At 44.4% G+C, this 17,287-nt stretch overlaps 1 protein-coding gene across 2 annotated transcripts in view; it reads left to right on the forward strand.

The window, feature by feature from the left end:
* Positions 1-220: 220 nt before the first annotated feature.
* The window catches only part of DUSP9 (dual specificity phosphatase 9), a 56,066-nt gene continuing 38,999 nt past the window's right edge, over positions 221-17,287 (forward strand). Inside the window, exons 1-2 of one of the 2 annotated variants that reach the window (XM_066580664.1) lie at positions 221-390; positions 5,975-6,039. The gene's annotated coding sequence lies outside the window, so the exon portion shown is untranslated. The remainder of the gene's footprint in view (positions 391-5,974; positions 6,040-17,287) is intronic. The other variant, XM_066580662.1, reaches the window with a different exon arrangement.

Consider the following 17,287-nt stretch of genomic DNA (forward strand, 5'->3'; position numbering starts at 1 on the left):
CACTTTCCTGTGTAACCTGACATCAACCCAGGCCTCTGGTACTATGAAACCCCTCCCCGAATCCCAGATCAGCCAGTATGGAGCAGCAGGCTGGGCTTCAGGTTGTACACAGCTTGCACGTGTACTGGGAGGAGGATACTGGGGAGTGATGGAAGGAGAGGAGGAGGGAGGGACAGGGGCTTGCTTCAATTTTTTTTTTTTTTTTTGGTAAGAGGAAACACAGCAGCCAAGCTGTGCTGGAAATCATTAAAAGTCTTGCTTGCCTGCCAGCGTGCAAAGACAAGAAGGGAAAGACCGAGGCAGGTTACCTCTTTTTTTGGTCATCCACAACCTTCCTTGCATGTACCAGGACAACCGGACTCAAGAGTGGACTTTATCCCAGCGTGCCAGGTAAGACATTGCCATACTGGGACTCGCTGTCTGCATCTGGAGTGGGCGGTAAGGCTCAGGGGAACTGCAAGGAAGTCCTCCTTTACTGGAAGGGTGGAGGATTTGTGGAAACAGCAAGGCTAGGGGGAGGCGAGCGCAGCAAAGAAATGGAGAAGGATGTACAGATGTAGCCGGATTTACTGAACAGTGGATGGAAGTATATGCCAAGCAAGAAAATCCGAAGACGCTCAATGACTAAAATTCCCTTACTAAATCAATACCTACTCATTAATAGATTCTGCTGGGAGGGGGTAGTAGACTTGAGTAAGGTTGACCATCAAACTAAAAGTTCTTATGGTAGGTTTAGGAAAGTATCATGATGCATGAAAGCCTGATGACATGGAAAGTAACACAGACATGTGTTACGATGCCCATTACGGACATGGCATCAACATTTCCAACTCTTCTGTCCCCCAAGACTTCTGTAGTGTTTTTCCGGTTAATTCGAAGTACTGTAGACAAGGCACAAAGGTTATTTTGGGTATAGTACATTTCGTGGTACCAAATAGGTTAATCGAATCGGCACTAAACAGAGTAGGAGTTCTTGGCCGCTCCTAACCCCTCTACCACCAACCATAAACTATATAATGCAACTCACAATGGTCAACACAGAAGAGTTAATAAGGCCAAGGTTATTGTTTTGGGCCAGCAGAAGGATTGTTGGAGATCTCACGGATATGTGTTGATGTTTATCAATGTGGGTGTTTCGGCAAACATTATGTTCTCCGGGGTAAATAATTAATATGACTCAAGGGATTCAAAGGAAATGATGACAATATGTATGTAGAATGGACCAAATATGGCCCTGTGCTTGCCAGGAGGTTAAAATTAGTTCCATATATGTGGTGGTGATGATGCCGGGAAGATGCGTCGTTCCCGGATCTGTCATATGCTTGGAAATGCTTATCGTAAAGGTCGGGGATAATAAGGGTTTTCAATGATGGGTATCAAAAGCTTTCAACAGAATTAATCTCCTTTTGTAAAGTGATTTTGCCTTCTATTTCATCCCATTTTGGTTTCCCGTTGTCGCCTTACTATACATAGGAACGTCAGGACTCATCCTAAAGGTTGGGTGGTCAATGACTACCGGCACTTAGTTTTTTGAGAGTCATCTCTCGAAGGAGACCAAGAATTCTCCTAGTGATTTCTAGGTCAACTACTTGTGTTGATAGGATACCTATTTACGACCATGGTGAGGAAGGGTTGGTAGCTCTCGACACTCACCCTTTCTCATCTCTTCCCCCTTATTCTTTCCCATCTAAGATCTGTCTCTCTCCCGCTTCCCTCTGTGTCTTTCCCCTCTGTCTCTGCTTTCCTCTCTCTCTCCAGTACGGAGGCGATCAGCACATTTTCCATGCTCTGTAAAGCTTTTGATTCACAAGTAGGGATGTAACAGCTTCACGCAGATTCCTGCCCAGTCTCTGCTTCCAGGCTGATGTTATAAAGGAGACTTTGTGCCGGGATGTGATGCAGTGGTGAAACCACTAAATGGAATTTTTTAGGGGGGATAGCCTGTAGGGCGATTGACTTCAGGGAGATTTCCATGAAGGAGCCACATTATAGACTAAACCCCTATAAATAGGATGCACCGTATTTTTAAGACGGAGATCACAGGCGATGCTCTATTACAAGAGATTCTAACCTCCTTAAGGGTTGGTTTGTCCTTCCCTCATTCTTAAATATCTCATGAATTCTTCAATGCCTTTTTCTTGTTATGGTGGAGTCTTAAAGACATAGCACCCACGGCATGTACTGTGCTACCAGAGTGGCTTCCTCATTCTCCGGGAATTCCCAGGCTTACATAATTTGGATGGGCCTTATTTTCGGTTTACTAAGTGGTTGCCTAAACTAGTCTTTACAAAAAATACTCCTGCACTTCATACATAGTGAATACGATACAAGAGGGGGGAAAAAATACCTTCCTGAAATGACTTTCCCATACGTTCAATTCATAGGGGAGGTGTGGGGGAGGACGTTTCTGTGAAATCAACATCTTGTTTTAGTGGCTAGACTCACAAAAGATACTGATCCGTGTAAGTAGGGAGTTTTAAAGAGTTTATCGCATATCAATAACCCATTTCCATATACCTAAGGTATAAGAATGCCATAGAGGCTGATACCTCGCTTGGGACCACCTATTATGAACCAGCGAGAAGAACTGTTTATAAGTATGGGCTCTCGCTCTGGTGGACATGGCTTGTCCATGTATACATGGATAGCCATTCATCCGAATGGCCTCATGTAATACCACATTTCTACTCTAGTAGTCACTGCAGGGGAAGTGGGCAGCTGACTACAACTTCAGCTGATCGCTACAGGTCCAGCGCCAGAGACCCCCAGTAAACAGCCAATTTGTGCCAAAGGTCTCAGGAACCAGAGCCGTGGTGATCAGTGGGACAGTTGGTTGGTGGCTATAGATGGAGAATTTCCATGGCATGTGTTGGCTATGAATGAAAGCAGTTTAAAGGGGTATCCCAATCTCGGCTTTTCATGGCTGACATGGGAGAACCCGTCTCTCTGTTTCCGACCGCCTGAGAGCTAAGCACATTGTGCTATGCTGTTTCTGTAGCTCCCATTCACTTCAATGGGAGCTACGGAAACAGCAGTGCTCTGAAGAGCTCAGATGTTTGCATAGTTACCGGACGGGTGGCCAGTATTTTTAGCAGTTGTGTTCCCATCACCTCTCCTAATAAATACCATGAGATTCAAAAAGAGGGGTGCAAAAGTAAAGCTAATTTCTTCATACGTGAAGTGACATACAACATCTGGAATGAGATGAAAAGATGAAAGACTCTTCAAGTATTTAATGCACCTTAGAGATGTTTGATGTGGGCGCCATTGGTGACCCAGCAGATGTCAGGTTGGTAGCCCAGTTCTATCCAGATGCATCCCAGCATAGAATCTGTTATCGATTCCACTGCAGCAGATATGCATTGTCTTAGATTGTCTAGAGTCACCAATGATGCCCACATCAAACATCTGTAAGGTGCATTAAAAACATGTAGAGTTCTATCTTTCATGTCACTCCAACTGTTTCATGTCAGGTCATGGATGAAGAAATCACCTTTACTTTTGCTCCATTCTTTCTGAATCACCTTGCACATGTATTCTTCGTGAAATAACCATTCTGGAGAGTTGTGTCTCTTAGAGACCTATGAATAAATTGACAATTGGGCGTTACCAGTTGGAGGTGTGTCCCTACTGTCCAATCACTGCTGGTAGAGGCACACCCCTGTAACAAGAGGAATAGTAACACCCAGTGGTGAATTTATAATTACATTTCCAGGAGGAATAACTGAGGAAGAGCACAATGTAGAGTTCTAACATTGTTATTTCGTGAGGAACACATGTATTTAATAGAGATGAGCGAGTATACTCGCTAAGGCACATTACTCGAGCGAGTAGTGCCTTAGCCGAGTATCTCCCCGCTCGTCTCTAAAGATTCGGGGATCGGCGCGGATGACAGGTGAGTTGCAGCGGGGAGCGGGGGGGAGCGAGGGAGAAGAGATCTCCCCTCCGTTCCTCCCCGCTCTCCCCGTCTCTCCCCCGCCCCCCCCGTCGGCCCCCGAATCTTTAGAGACGAGCGTGGAGATACTCGGCTAAGGCACCACTCGCTCGAGTAATGTGCCTTAGCGAGTATACTCGCTCATCTCTAGTATTTAATGAACAGACATGTCAGGAGAGCGAACAGATCCTCTTTAGGCCTCATGCCCACGGCCGGGTTGGATTCCACCTGCGAAATATCGTAGCGGAATCAGGCACGGCGCCCCCCGGAGTCCCCTATACTGACCTCTTTGGATCAGCCGCGAGTGTTTCGCTGGAGAGCCAGCGTGTATGCGCAGTGCAGCGTATGATGCGCCGGAGCTGGGCAGTGATGCGGATTCTCACGATACTTCCACAGTGCTCACAGCGAAAGAGTTGCAGTCAATGGAAGCCGTCCGCATGATTTTCCGCACAGAATAGAACATGCTGCGATTCTCCCCCATGAGCGAAAATCGTAGTTGATTTCCACTCGTGGGCATGGAATAATCGTTTACCACAGCATGTCTATGGACGGACATTGCTGCGGAATTCGCGTCGGGTGTATGACCGCAAATTCTGCAGCGATAATCCGTCCATGGGCATTAGTCGTTAAAGGGGTATTCCCATCTGGGGCTTTTACGGCAGGTCCACGGGATATGCCATAAAGGTCCGATAGATGCTGGTACCATACTTTTCTCAAGGTTGGACCCCTACTACCCCTTATCCAACTGTATGCAGTGGCCAGGGATGGTTGGGAGTATATAAGCGGCTGTGCTGTTTCCATAACTTCCACAGTCAATGGGAATTACACCAGTAGTATAGCACAGCGGGTTATGCTGTTTTTGTAACTTGGGAGTTACACAAACTATGTACAGATAGTCCCCTACTTGTGAACGTTCGAGTTACGAACTTCGTAAGATAAGAACAATCTGTCCTGCACAGTATGATGTCATGCTCTGGCATGACATCACACTGTGCTGGGACCAGACAGGCTTCTATCAAGCCTGTCCGCTCAGATCGCGGGACACTGTGCCGCTCGTCGGAACTGTTAACGCTTTAAATGCCACTGTCTATTCTGACAGCGGCAATCAAAGTGTTAACAGTTGCAATGAGCGGTGCGGCTCGCCGGAACTGGTGCCGCCGGGTGCCACCTGTAAGAACAGCCGGCACCCGACGTTGTATGGAGCGGGATCCACCCGCGATCCTGCTCCATACAAGCATTTGTTTGGACCTACGAACAAATCTAATTGCGAACAGGCTCCTGGAACGGAACCTGTTCGCAAGTAGGGAACTATCTGTGGTTCACTGTGATACGCTGTTGCTGTAACTCCCATTGACTTCTATGGGTGTTACAGAAACAGTGTAACCTAGCTGTGATTTTCTTTACAGTCTGCTATAACCTATATTGCACAGAGCATATCCCTCCAAGAAAAACCATCAAGTCCTTGAGTTGTCTTCTTCTTTCAACCGGTAAGGCTGCCTACCATTACAACTCCCACAAATCTGGCGGTCTCGGCTCTCGTATTCCTGTATGATTAGGCAGATTTACCAATCAGGCGTCAAGAAAAGCTGGTGATTCCCCTGTGATAGTCATATTAGTTATCAGCCATGAAGTTAGAAACTTCAAAGGTTCTTTAAGTGGAAAAAATCTTTATCGACTAGACTACTAAATGAGCATGACTTGAGATATACTCCTCCGACAGCTGCGGCAGTAAAGGAAAGCCACTGGCAAAATCAAATTATGACCCGCAGAATCCTTGCAAGACAGTGGATGTTATTTTCTTGTTTCTTTTTGTTTCCTACCTCGGTGACAATGGGAAATAGTACTGTGAATGTCACGCAGATGTTTTTCATTAATTAGATCTACAACTCTTGCACTGGTCTCTGTAATGCCAAGTGAGACGTGCCAGAAATAAATTACCGCATGAGCTTTTCTTTGGACTGTCACCCATGAAAGTCAACTCCTGATCTATTTGGGCTAGACTCACCCAAGCATATTTACTATTCCTAACTTGTATTTTAGGAACCGGGAAGAAATGAGACCTCTTCTTGAAGGCCTTGCAATCATGAGCAGTAGTTCCACCGCTGGTAAGGGGATGGTCTACTCTACCCTTTCTCGAAACTCTACTTTATAAGCCAGTGTTTCCCACCAAGGGTTTTTTGGGGTGTTGCTTGTAACTTCATTGAAAGATTGCAAAAATCGATGGAAGGGGTTGGGTTGTCTCATAAAGGTCACCCTCATTTTTAAAATAAAGCTGGCTAATCACAATGGGTTCATCTCCAAGAAAGAGGATTTGGCCAGCCATTCATTGTATGTAGTATTACATGAGTGCCATTCAATTTAATGGTTGACTATGTAATACTGTACATGGATGGATTGAGTCTCCTGGCTCATAGAAAGGGGTCTAGTCAAGAAACATAGCATTTACCCAACCAGTGCACTGGTACAGGGGTCCTACAGGTAAAGGGGCTCACTGCTAGTTCATAATGGTGCCTTTACAGGGTATTAGACTGCACATAAGAGAATGCAGGAAGGATTCTCATCCGTGGCTCCTAGTAACTGGGCAGTAAGGGAATACTTTTGGAAAACAGTAAAGATGGTTGTCAATAACTACAACCCATACTCATTAAAGGGGTTGTCCAGTTACCGGACAACCTCTCTTAGATTGGGGTGTCTATGGTAAAATAATTGTTAATGGAGGCGGACGGATGCCAGAACGATCTGCCTTCATTCAATGAGTGATGATTGTTCCTGTGTAAAAGCACAAGAACGATTATCGCTTGTTGGGCATCTGCGTCCGACAAGTCGTCCTGTGTAAAATGGCCCTAAGTACGGGGCCACAATTTTTTAGGAGAGGAACATTTTTTTTTAGTAGGTTCCCCATGGTAAAGTAAAGTTTGGTAATACTGCCATAGGCTAATACAAAGAGAAATGTCCAGATGGGTCTGGGTCTGTAAAACTACTCGGATGCCCAATGTACATAATGAAGGGTATTGTCCGGTGAGTGCCCATGTACCTATTTGCTTGGGGATAAGCAAAAATATTGTGGTGCCCAATATACAAACACAGAGATGTCTAGTAATCTACCTGTGAGGGTTCATTCACACCCGGGGGTATTTTCTGCCCAAATTCAGTCCGTATTTTTTACTGTTTGAATATGGACCCATTAACCCATTGGGGTGTATTCAGACATGCATATTTTAACATATATAGTAACATAGTGTGTAAGGCCGAAAAAAGACATATGTCCATCCAGTTCAGCCTGCTACCTCCCCCTCCCCCAATGCTGATTGGGAGGAAGGCAAAACCCTCCAATGGGGTAGAAGCCAATTTTCCCCATTTAAGCAGGAAAAAATTCTTTCCTGGCTCCAATCTGGCAATCGGAATAATCCCCGGATCACCGACCCTTCTGAAGTAATCAGTGATATAACATGTAATATTGTATCGCCCAAGAAAGGCATACAGGCCCCTCTTAAACTCTTTTATTGAATTTACCATCTCCACGTCCTCAGGCAGAGAGTTCCATAGTCTCACTGCTCTGACAGTCGAGAACCCTCTTCTATGTCGGTGTAGAAACCTTCTTTCCTCTAGACGTGGAGGGTGCCCCATTTTATGTGTGTAAAAAAAGTTGTAACATGTCCTAACTTGGTCAATATCCAGGACGAGTGCAGGAACCAAAGGGACCCCATTATAGTCGGTGGAGTCCGTTCGGCACAGTTTGGTTCTTTTATGAGACGGATCCGTTCATCCAGGGGATCCCGTTTTCCTTCTACCATAATGGAATCCATAGCGCAGATGGGAATTTAGGCTTAGTAGAACCTCATTTAGCCAGAGAGAAACCAAACTCCTCAATAGTTAAAGAAATACATCTGTTTACTACAGAAATTGGAACCAGGTTTGACTGTGTTTCCGTAATTGTGTCTTCAAGAGGCTCTTGGCTTCTTGAGGAATCAGGGACATCCCTAAAGCAAACATCACATACACTGAGGCTGAGGATTGTTTTTCACTGGCAACTCTAGTTTATAAGGTTACTGTGCTTTTTTACCCAGTATAGTAGGACAACAGTGTGGGCATACGGGGTGAACTATGGTTGGCACCTATATGGATACTCCCATTGCCTAGAACTATAGGGTTTCTCTCATTGCCACTGTATGTACTCTGTGCCTGTCATAGAATAGGGGCAGTGCAAATTATTTATTTTTGCGCCTGTGGCCAACTATATGTTGCAGGTGGTAGGATGGCGACACAGGATTCATTATACGATGCGGTAGATGGAGGAACCAAAACGAACAATATTTATTTTTGAACAAAGGAGTGAACATGAACAAGGTTATGAGAGTAAGTCAGCAATTAAAGCATTCCCTTTAAATACTTTGTTACGGCTGTGGCATAATAGGAATAATAATACTTTGTGCGCAATGTGAGTTAACAGCAGTACCTGCAGAACAATGTCATTAAAGGGGTTATTCAGTTGTAGACTACTGATAGTAGATCGATGGGGGTTTGCTGCCCAGAACCCCCATTGATAACCTGTTTGCCAGGCTGGTGTGCTTTGTGCAGGAAGCTGATGTGTGCAGGAATCAGACAGCTCTGTTGCAACTGCAGTGGCCAGGCTTGGTATTACACGTAATACCAAGCCTGGCCACCGCAATGGGAACAGAGCTGTCTGCTTCCTGCAGAGATCAGCTCAGTGCATGAGCACAATGGCCTGCTGAACAGCTGTTTGGTGGGGATCTCGAGTGACAGACCCCTACTGATTTACTATTGATGGCCTATTCTGCAGATAGGCCACCAATAGTTCACAACTGGATAACCCCTTTAATGCTGTACAAAGATAAGTCCCAGGCTTTCTTTAGACAGTTTTGATAAATGAGTATCCTTATCAATATTGTCTATGTGGAAGCCTGGAGTTCGAACTCCCGTTGACTTGTCTCTATTATATAGGCTTATCGCCGTCCATTGCTACGAGTAATGGATGCCAGTTGAAAATGCCCCTTTAAGCGCCAGCTCATACACTGCCCTCTGTATATTAGCTCCATCCGAAAGCAGAAGTGCATGTAATGGTAGTTCTTTCAGCAGTATAATTACCTCAGTGCGGTACATGGGTTCTTTAACCGGTGAGTTACTTTAAAGTGTCCCTAACGGACATGTGTACATATGTATTGAGGCCAGCCTCACTTACGATTCCATTGCAACAAAGTCACTGCTGCTACCAGTCCAAGCTTCTCCTGGGTCCTTGTCCTGTCCCTTCTATATACAACTAGGACCTCATATATAGAACAAATAATATGTTTATACCTTCTGTTACAAGAAAGCAATACTGTAATTCTTAGTCTTTTCGTTCCATCAATTACTGGGATGTCTAAAAACTGATAATGTGCTGTATCTAAAAATATTTAAAATACAATACGTATTTAAAGGGGTTATCAGCACTAAAATATTAATGATTTATCCTCAGGATAGGTAATTGATATCAGATGAGTAGGGGGGTTCACTGCCCGGGATTACCACTGATCAGCTGTTTGAAGAGAAGAGTTACCAAGATGGTGAGCGGTCTGCAAATCATGTCCTATGAAGAACGGTTAAAGGATCTGGGAATGTTTAGCTTGCAGAAGAGAAGCCTGAAAGGAGACTTAATAGCGGTCTACAAATATCTGAAGGGCTGTCACAGTGCGGAGGGATCAGCCCTATTCTCATCTGCACAAGAAAAGACTAGTAGCAATGGGATGAAACTGAAAGGGAAGAGACACAGATTAGATATTAGACAGTGAGGGTGATCAATGAGTGGAACAGGTTACCACAGGAGGTGGTGAGTTCTCCTTCAATGGAAGTGTTCAAACAAAGGCTGGACAAACATCTGTCTGGGATGATTTAGTGATCCTGCACTGAGCAGGGGGTTGGACCCGATGACCCTGGAGGTCCCTTCCAACTCTACCATTCTATGATTCTATGAAGTGGCCACGGTGCTTGGCCCACTTTTTTGGCCATGTTCATTCAGAGGCTTCAGCATCACCATTTTGAACGCCTAGCATCATGGCGCCCAGGTTGTTAACGATGATGCCGGGAGAACGGGGGGTGGTGACACTGCAGCCTCTGATTGGTTTAAGCGGTCAGGTGACTTCTTTTAAAGGGGTTGTCCAGTGAAAAAAAAATTCTAAAAGCACAGTTTTAAAGTTACAACCTTCCCTATACTTGCCGTGTTTAGGTATTAATAGAGGGAGTCCCATGTTCAGGATCCTCATGACTTGGCCAGAATGAAGAGCCGGTACAAAGAGCGTCCCTCACTGTGGAGGACCTGTCCTGTCCTGCATTAGGGCTTGCTCACACGGACACGGCAGTGAGGTCGCTCACATTTTTCAGCCGCTTCAGCATATTTTTTGTTGTGTGTGCAAATGCAGCACACAAAAAAATATTCACAAATTCCAACTGATTACATGCGCAGCGAATACGCAGGTTTTCAGCTTCTTGCGTGTACATTTACACACGCCCATTGATTTTAATGGGCTCTAGTGGTGCGCAAATGCTCACCAAGATAGGTCATGCCGCATATTCTTTTCCACGATCGCACATTGCGTGAAACAATACGCTCATTTGAACGACCCCTAATGGGCTCTATTCACTTTTAGGCATTATTTACACAAACACATTTGCGCACTATATTCAGCGCGCAAATTTTGCACGCGCAATACACAGTAAGTAGACGCCATTGATTTCAATGCTTTTGTTCACATGATTTGAATGTGCACAGTGTAATGCCTAGTTTTACCAGTGGTGGTGCTGCAGGGAAGTTGAACACTTATTTCCATGTTTCCCCACTCATTACAACTGATCACACAGGTTCCCCAGCACTTTGTGATCGGCTTATTATTAAGGGACCCATTTAACAAGTAGGGATCGCCTAATGAACGAGGACAACCACTTAAAGGTGGAAGGCGGAAACCCAATAAACACTGATTGAATGACCAACTTGCTAAAGTTTCTTTCTTTCTAAAGAACGTAATGAGGGATTTTTTGGCGCCGGTTTGCGAACAGTTTTTACCCAAATAGAGTTTATATACTGTACATAATTTTCTCCGCTCTTACCCAGTCTTATAGCTTCTTATTAACACCTCTCAGACTTGCCAAAGATCACCTCAATTATATAATCCGTTACCTCCCTCCGTAATATCATAAAATGCGCAAATACAAAAAAATTCCTCAGTAAAGAAAAAATAGACGAAAAGTGTTCATTTATACGGAGAGATGGACGCAAATTATTATAGAATGTTTTACACTTTGAAGTCTAGTCGCTGGCTTGGTAGTAGTTCTGAATGAATAGCATGTGCTACTTCAGGTGTTTAAGTATCATGGCATACCACTACAATTATATACTGGCTGTTTAACCCCTTCCTGACACATATATACGGCTATATACGTCCTTACTGCAAATATACGCCGTTTCCCCGAAAATAAGTCCTACCCCGAAAATAAGCCCTACACTATTTTTTTGTATTTTCGGGGAGGCTTGAAATATAAGCCCCACCCAAAAAATAACCCCAACGTGCATTACATTAAAAAAAAGCAAAACATTACTCAGCAAGCTTCCCGCAGTCCTCGGCCGCCCACAGAAGATCACTTCCTGGTTACGGGATTCTGCCTCCAGGAAGCGATGGCTCTGATTAGCTGAGCAGCACTCAAAAAGCAATCAATGCAGCACTTGATGAACCAATGCAATGGCTGTGATTAGTTCATCCAGCACTGCAATGATTGGCTAAGCAGCGCTTGAGAACCAATCACAGCCATCACTTCCTGGAGGCGGGATCTATGAATCTTGTAACCAGGAAACGATCTTCTGTGGGCAGCCGAGGACTGCAAGAAGCATGTCAGACTCCAGAGAGCAGCTGGAGGACACGGACCAAGCCTGCTAGGTAAGTATAATAAGACAATGTCTGTGTTTAGTTCTATGAGCGCTGTTCAGCCAATCAATGGAGCGCTTGATGAACCAATCACAGCTATCGCGTTGGTTCATCAAGCGCTGCATTGATTGGCTGAGTAGCGCTCAAGAAACAATCAGAGCCGTCACTTCCTGGAGGCGGGATTTATGAATCACATTACCAGAAAGTGATCTTCTGTGGGTGGCCGAGAAGCGCATCGGAGCAGCGGGAGAACCCGGACCAACCTGCTAGGTAAATATAAAAAGAAATCCCCCAAAAATAAGACCTAGTGCCTCTTTTGGGGCAAAAAATTAATATAAGACAGGGTCTTATTTTCGGGAAAACGTGGTATAAAGCTTCTGGGTCCTACTGTGCCACATACAGTGAGAAAAAGTTTGTGAACCAATTTGGCCATCGATGTAGATGGCTCCTAAATGATGATCCATATCTGGTCATTGAAGATCTGAGCCATCTCACCTTCACTCTATAGGGATCCTTAGGGGGTCCTTAAGTGAAAGGATGAGTTTGGGCTGTTGTATAAATCTCCTTGTGTTCTATGGAAAAACTTAAAATTCTCCCGACACAAAAAGTTGGCCAAATGTGGAGCTTTGCTATAAATATCCCATGGCCTGATCATGCTGGAACACTTTTCTACATCTTATGTTGCTCATAGTTTCCTTCAGGCACTGGGATAATTGATACAGCTCTTACAGCGTTTCAGTGTAGCGTCATCCCAGCTCTGCATAGGCAGTAAATGTAATTGTTTCCCGTCTTACCCGGGCACAAGTCGCAATGGCATGGAGTCTGTTTATCGCACCGTTGCAGCCTGGGGCATCACATCTGTCTTTTTGTATGTTGGGCGCTTTGTTTTTTCTGGCGTCCTTGGGGTTAACAGAACACGGCGTTGGTGGTTAGCCGTGTGCCCGGCATGTTCTAACTAGCTCAGGTAGTAAAACCTCCTGCTGCTCCTCACCTCAAACCATCCCAAACCCCAAACCAGTCACTACAAATTTTCGCTGCCAAGACCTTTTTTTTTTTCTTAACGCCATCCCTTGGAAACGAGGAACCTGCAATTACACATCCAGGAAAAAACGGAGTGATGGCGGGCATGTTCTAGGGCTGCTTCCCTTGGAGCTAAGGCACATTAACCCCATCACTGCCATGATGGAGGGGCAATGCCAAGCTATGATGCCAGCAGGCTTGTATTTCAGCTGGGTTTGCTTAACCATTGCTTGCAGATAGAAGATTGCCTCTAGCGGTGGTGGAAGGGTTAAAGCCCACAGCTTGAGGACCCCTGATAGAAGTGCCATTGTTGGGGGGAAAAAAAAAACAAAAAAAAACGAGGCTTGCAGCTGCAGGCACAGTGTGGCGGTGTGTCACGAGTTGGTATGGGTACGAACAGAACAAACTCACATGATTAGCAACATGCAATGATGTGATGCCGCTGCTAATGTCAATACCATCCAGTACCGGCGGGGCGGTTTGTGGTAAGCTGGCACATCATAGCAGAGCTGGATTTGTCAATTGCACAACTCATTCTTATGTTTTATCGCTGTTAATGAGAATACTATACCAACCAGCAATACTGGGGAAGGTGCCAGTTTGTTTACGGTTAGTGCCATAGGCACAGATGATGAACTCCGATGCCTCTTTCTATAGAGCTAATCTTATTACTTTATGAAGGGCTATGGATAAAAATTTTCAAAAACACTTGCCCTGACAGGTGCATCTAGAAATTCACTCGTCCTCCTCCTCCCACCATACCGCTCTAATCCACTGCAGTGTTGGAGGGCGCGCAGTGAAAGGTATTTACTTCTACAATGAAAGAAAAATTCATCAGGTGACAATCGATACGGTGATTATAAATAAAATCTAGCTAGTAATGGGGGCCGCCATAGCAAAACTAGATGGATAGACTGATCAGGATTCTAGAAAAGTTGGGTGGCAACTGGTATAGTTGCAAATATTACCACCTTGACTGAGGACTCAAGATAGCTAGTGAGCCTACAGCCCCCTATACAGTTTTAACTCCTTAATATATTGAAGGGGAACCATCCTTCCCCTTTGTTGCAGCATTATATGGGCCATGCTCAATAACGTAGCATAAATACAGCACCAGAACCAAGCTCATAACATAAATACAGCAGCAAAACCAAGCTTATAACATAAATACAGTGCCAGAACCAAGCTCATAACATAAATACAGCGCCAGAACAAAGCTCATAACATAAATACAGTGCCAGAACCAAGCTCATAACATAAATACAGCACCAGAACAAAGCTCATAACATAAATACAGTGCCAGATCCAAGCTCATAACATAAATACATCACCAGAACAAAGCTCATAACATAAATACATCACCAGAACAAAGCTCATAACATAAATACAGTGCCAGATCCAAGCTCATAACGTAAATACAGCACCAGAACAAAGCTCATAACATAAATACAGCACCAGAACAAAGCTCATAACATAAATACAGTGCCAGATCCAAGCTCATAACGTAAATACAGCACCAGAACAAAGCTCATAACATAAATACAGTGCCAGATCCAAGTTCATAACGTAAATACAGCACCAGAACAAAGCTCATAACATAAATACAGCAACAGAACCAAGTTCAGGTTCAAATACCTAACCTAATATTAAAAGGACTTTTCCTATTTATCGTGCAGCTTCAATGCTTGAGATCCCCGATGATCAGCTGACTTCCAGGCTCGCTGCCCATATTGCAGTACCAAACTGGGGTGCTGTAATGATGACATGCGTTACCTAGTTCCAGTGCTGTCCACACTGTCAGCAGGTCCAGAAATCAGCTGATTGCCAGGGATCGCGAGTGTTGGACCCCCACTGCAAGTAAAAATTTCCACGTGGAATTCGCACCGCAATTGTCATACACTCTTAATTTTAATTCTGCAGCATGTCAATAGTTGGCTGTGGCTTTGAGCGTGGATTTTACCCTTTGCGACGCTGCGGATAAAATCCGTAGAGATTTGCACTGATCTCTGAGATAAAGTATGTTCACATGGTGGATTTTTGTTGTGGATTGGATGTGGAGTCCATGCAGGTTCTGCATCCTATTCATAGCATTCGTACCCGCTAAGTGTTCACTCGAAAGGGAATCCGCATCGCAGTCTATATGGCACGGATTTCTATTCTGAGGGCAGATTTCAAATCTACGTGCGGAAAAAAAAGTTGGCAAGTCATTTCTTGATGTGGATTCTGCATCAAATCCGTATGGGAAAATGTGGATTTTGTCTATTAAGGGTGTGTTCACAAAGCGGAACTCAGCCTCTAAAAAAAAACACGTCTGTATGCCACGGTAATTGGCGCGGATCTGTATGTGGATTTTACCCTATCGATTAGCAAAATCTGCGTGCGGAATTCCGATGCGAAAAATCCCATCGCCGTGATTTTCTGCATCAAGAAGTGACCTGTCACTTCTTGACATGTAAACACTCCTTTCCGTTTTCGGAATTCCACACACCATTGACAGGGCAAATTCTGTGTGCGGATCTGCAGCAGAAACCATGGCAGAATACCGCAGATTTTGACGCATTTTTTTGACGTGGAACTCGCTGCTAAAAATACTGCGGCGATTCCGCTGTGTGGGGGTAGATGCATGCGGAGCCAGGACTCAAACACATGAAAATCCACATCGAAAATCCACGGTGCAGATCTGCATTGCAATCTGTGTCTCAAAAATCCGCTGATGATATAGCCCCTGTGAGAATAGCTGCAGGCACGGTATGGACTTTCCACTACAGAGTATCCGCAGCAAATATGGCCGGTGTGACTGCACTGTAAGGCTGTGTGACAGCACCGTGACGGAACCCGTAAACAGAAACAAACGCTCCCTACCTATAAGAAGTTGCCTCGTAGGGATCATTTGCCCTTTTACCTCATACGAGGACATCATAACTCTCATCAAAATGCTAATACAGAGGGACCCTATTACAGAATTGGGGTCATGGAGCTTCAGGTTATGCCCCTTGGTGATAGAATCTAGGGACGTCAAGAGCTGGGTGGCTTCTACGGCATGTTACACCCTGATATACATCAAAGTGCGGACTTGGAGTCAAGTGCTGCATTGATTTCTTCCTTGTAAGTAACTTGTAAATGTATTCTTCTGCCTCTATCAGAATGTGGCCCAGGGGGGCTCCGAGGATTAGCAGCATTTTGTAGTTACTGTTAAACCGTGAGCATCAATGCTGCATTTAAAAAAATCCGGTTTTTGATCCCTTGCGTGAATAGTGTGAGCTAAGTGATGTACTGTCTCAAGCTGGATGCCGCAGATACCATCAACCCTCAAGGGAAGATAATGTCCATCGTGTCCAATAGTAAGGGGAACATTCCGAAGAGCTCAGTAACGGTCTAAATAGCTTCTTAGCAGGTCACGGCTTCAAGTTTAGCTTCCATTAGAAAACTGCTTGAATGTATATGATCATAGATTGCAACCATATATAATCAGGATCTAGCTGACTATACCCAAGGCTCCAGTAGGCAAGTAGGGAGCTTGGAGGCAAATAACTAGCGTAATATGGGATATTCACATCAAAGCAACAATGTTAGTTAAATTAATATGTATGGAGAAGTGGCTTCTGGACACCTTTGTTGCCGCTTATCTTCAACCCACAGAGCTGATCTAACTGAACCCTTGCTTGTGGGCAGTGCCAGCCTTCGTTTTTTTGCCTCACCCTCCCCTGTCCTGTCATAAGAGAAAAGCAATTTGCATTGCACTGACAGAAATCTGCCTGTATTCTGCTTGTGCAGAAAGCAGCAATATAGCAGAATATCCACATGAGAATGACTCAGCGAAGAAATACTGTACCAGAACCAAGCTCATAACATAAATACAGCACCAGAACCAAGTACAATGCATAAATGCCTCAACAGAACCAAGCACAGTACATAAACACAACACAAGAATCAAGCTCTTGTAATTAAAAAAAAGCCTATAGGCTTTTTCTTGCACCACACTTTAACCCCTTTACGTCACGTCTTCGGCAGGGGATCACAATGTTCTCCCATTGTTTTTAATGGGGCCGGCAAACATTGCTTCAATCTAGTTACATAAATACAGCATCGAACCAAGGTTAGTACATAAATACAGTACCAAAACCAAGCTTATAGCATAAATACAACATTAGAACCAGGCTGGTAACTTATATAGAGCGCCAGAACCAAGCTCATTACATAAATACAGTAGCAGAACTAGGCTCATAATAAATACAGCACCAGAACCAAGCTCTGCACATAAATACAATACCAGCACCAAACTCATAACATTAATACAGTAGCAGAACTAAGCTCAGTACAAAGACAGAGCACCAGAATAGAGCCCAGCACATAAATACAGTACCAGAACCAAGCTCATTACATAAATACAGCACCAGAATAGAGCTCAGCACATAAATAC

Source organism: Eleutherodactylus coqui, chromosome 10 (assembly GCF_035609145.1).
Source record: "Eleutherodactylus coqui strain aEleCoq1 chromosome 10, aEleCoq1.hap1, whole genome shotgun sequence".
Classification (NCBI taxonomy): domain Eukaryota; kingdom Metazoa; phylum Chordata; class Amphibia; order Anura; family Eleutherodactylidae; genus Eleutherodactylus; species Eleutherodactylus coqui.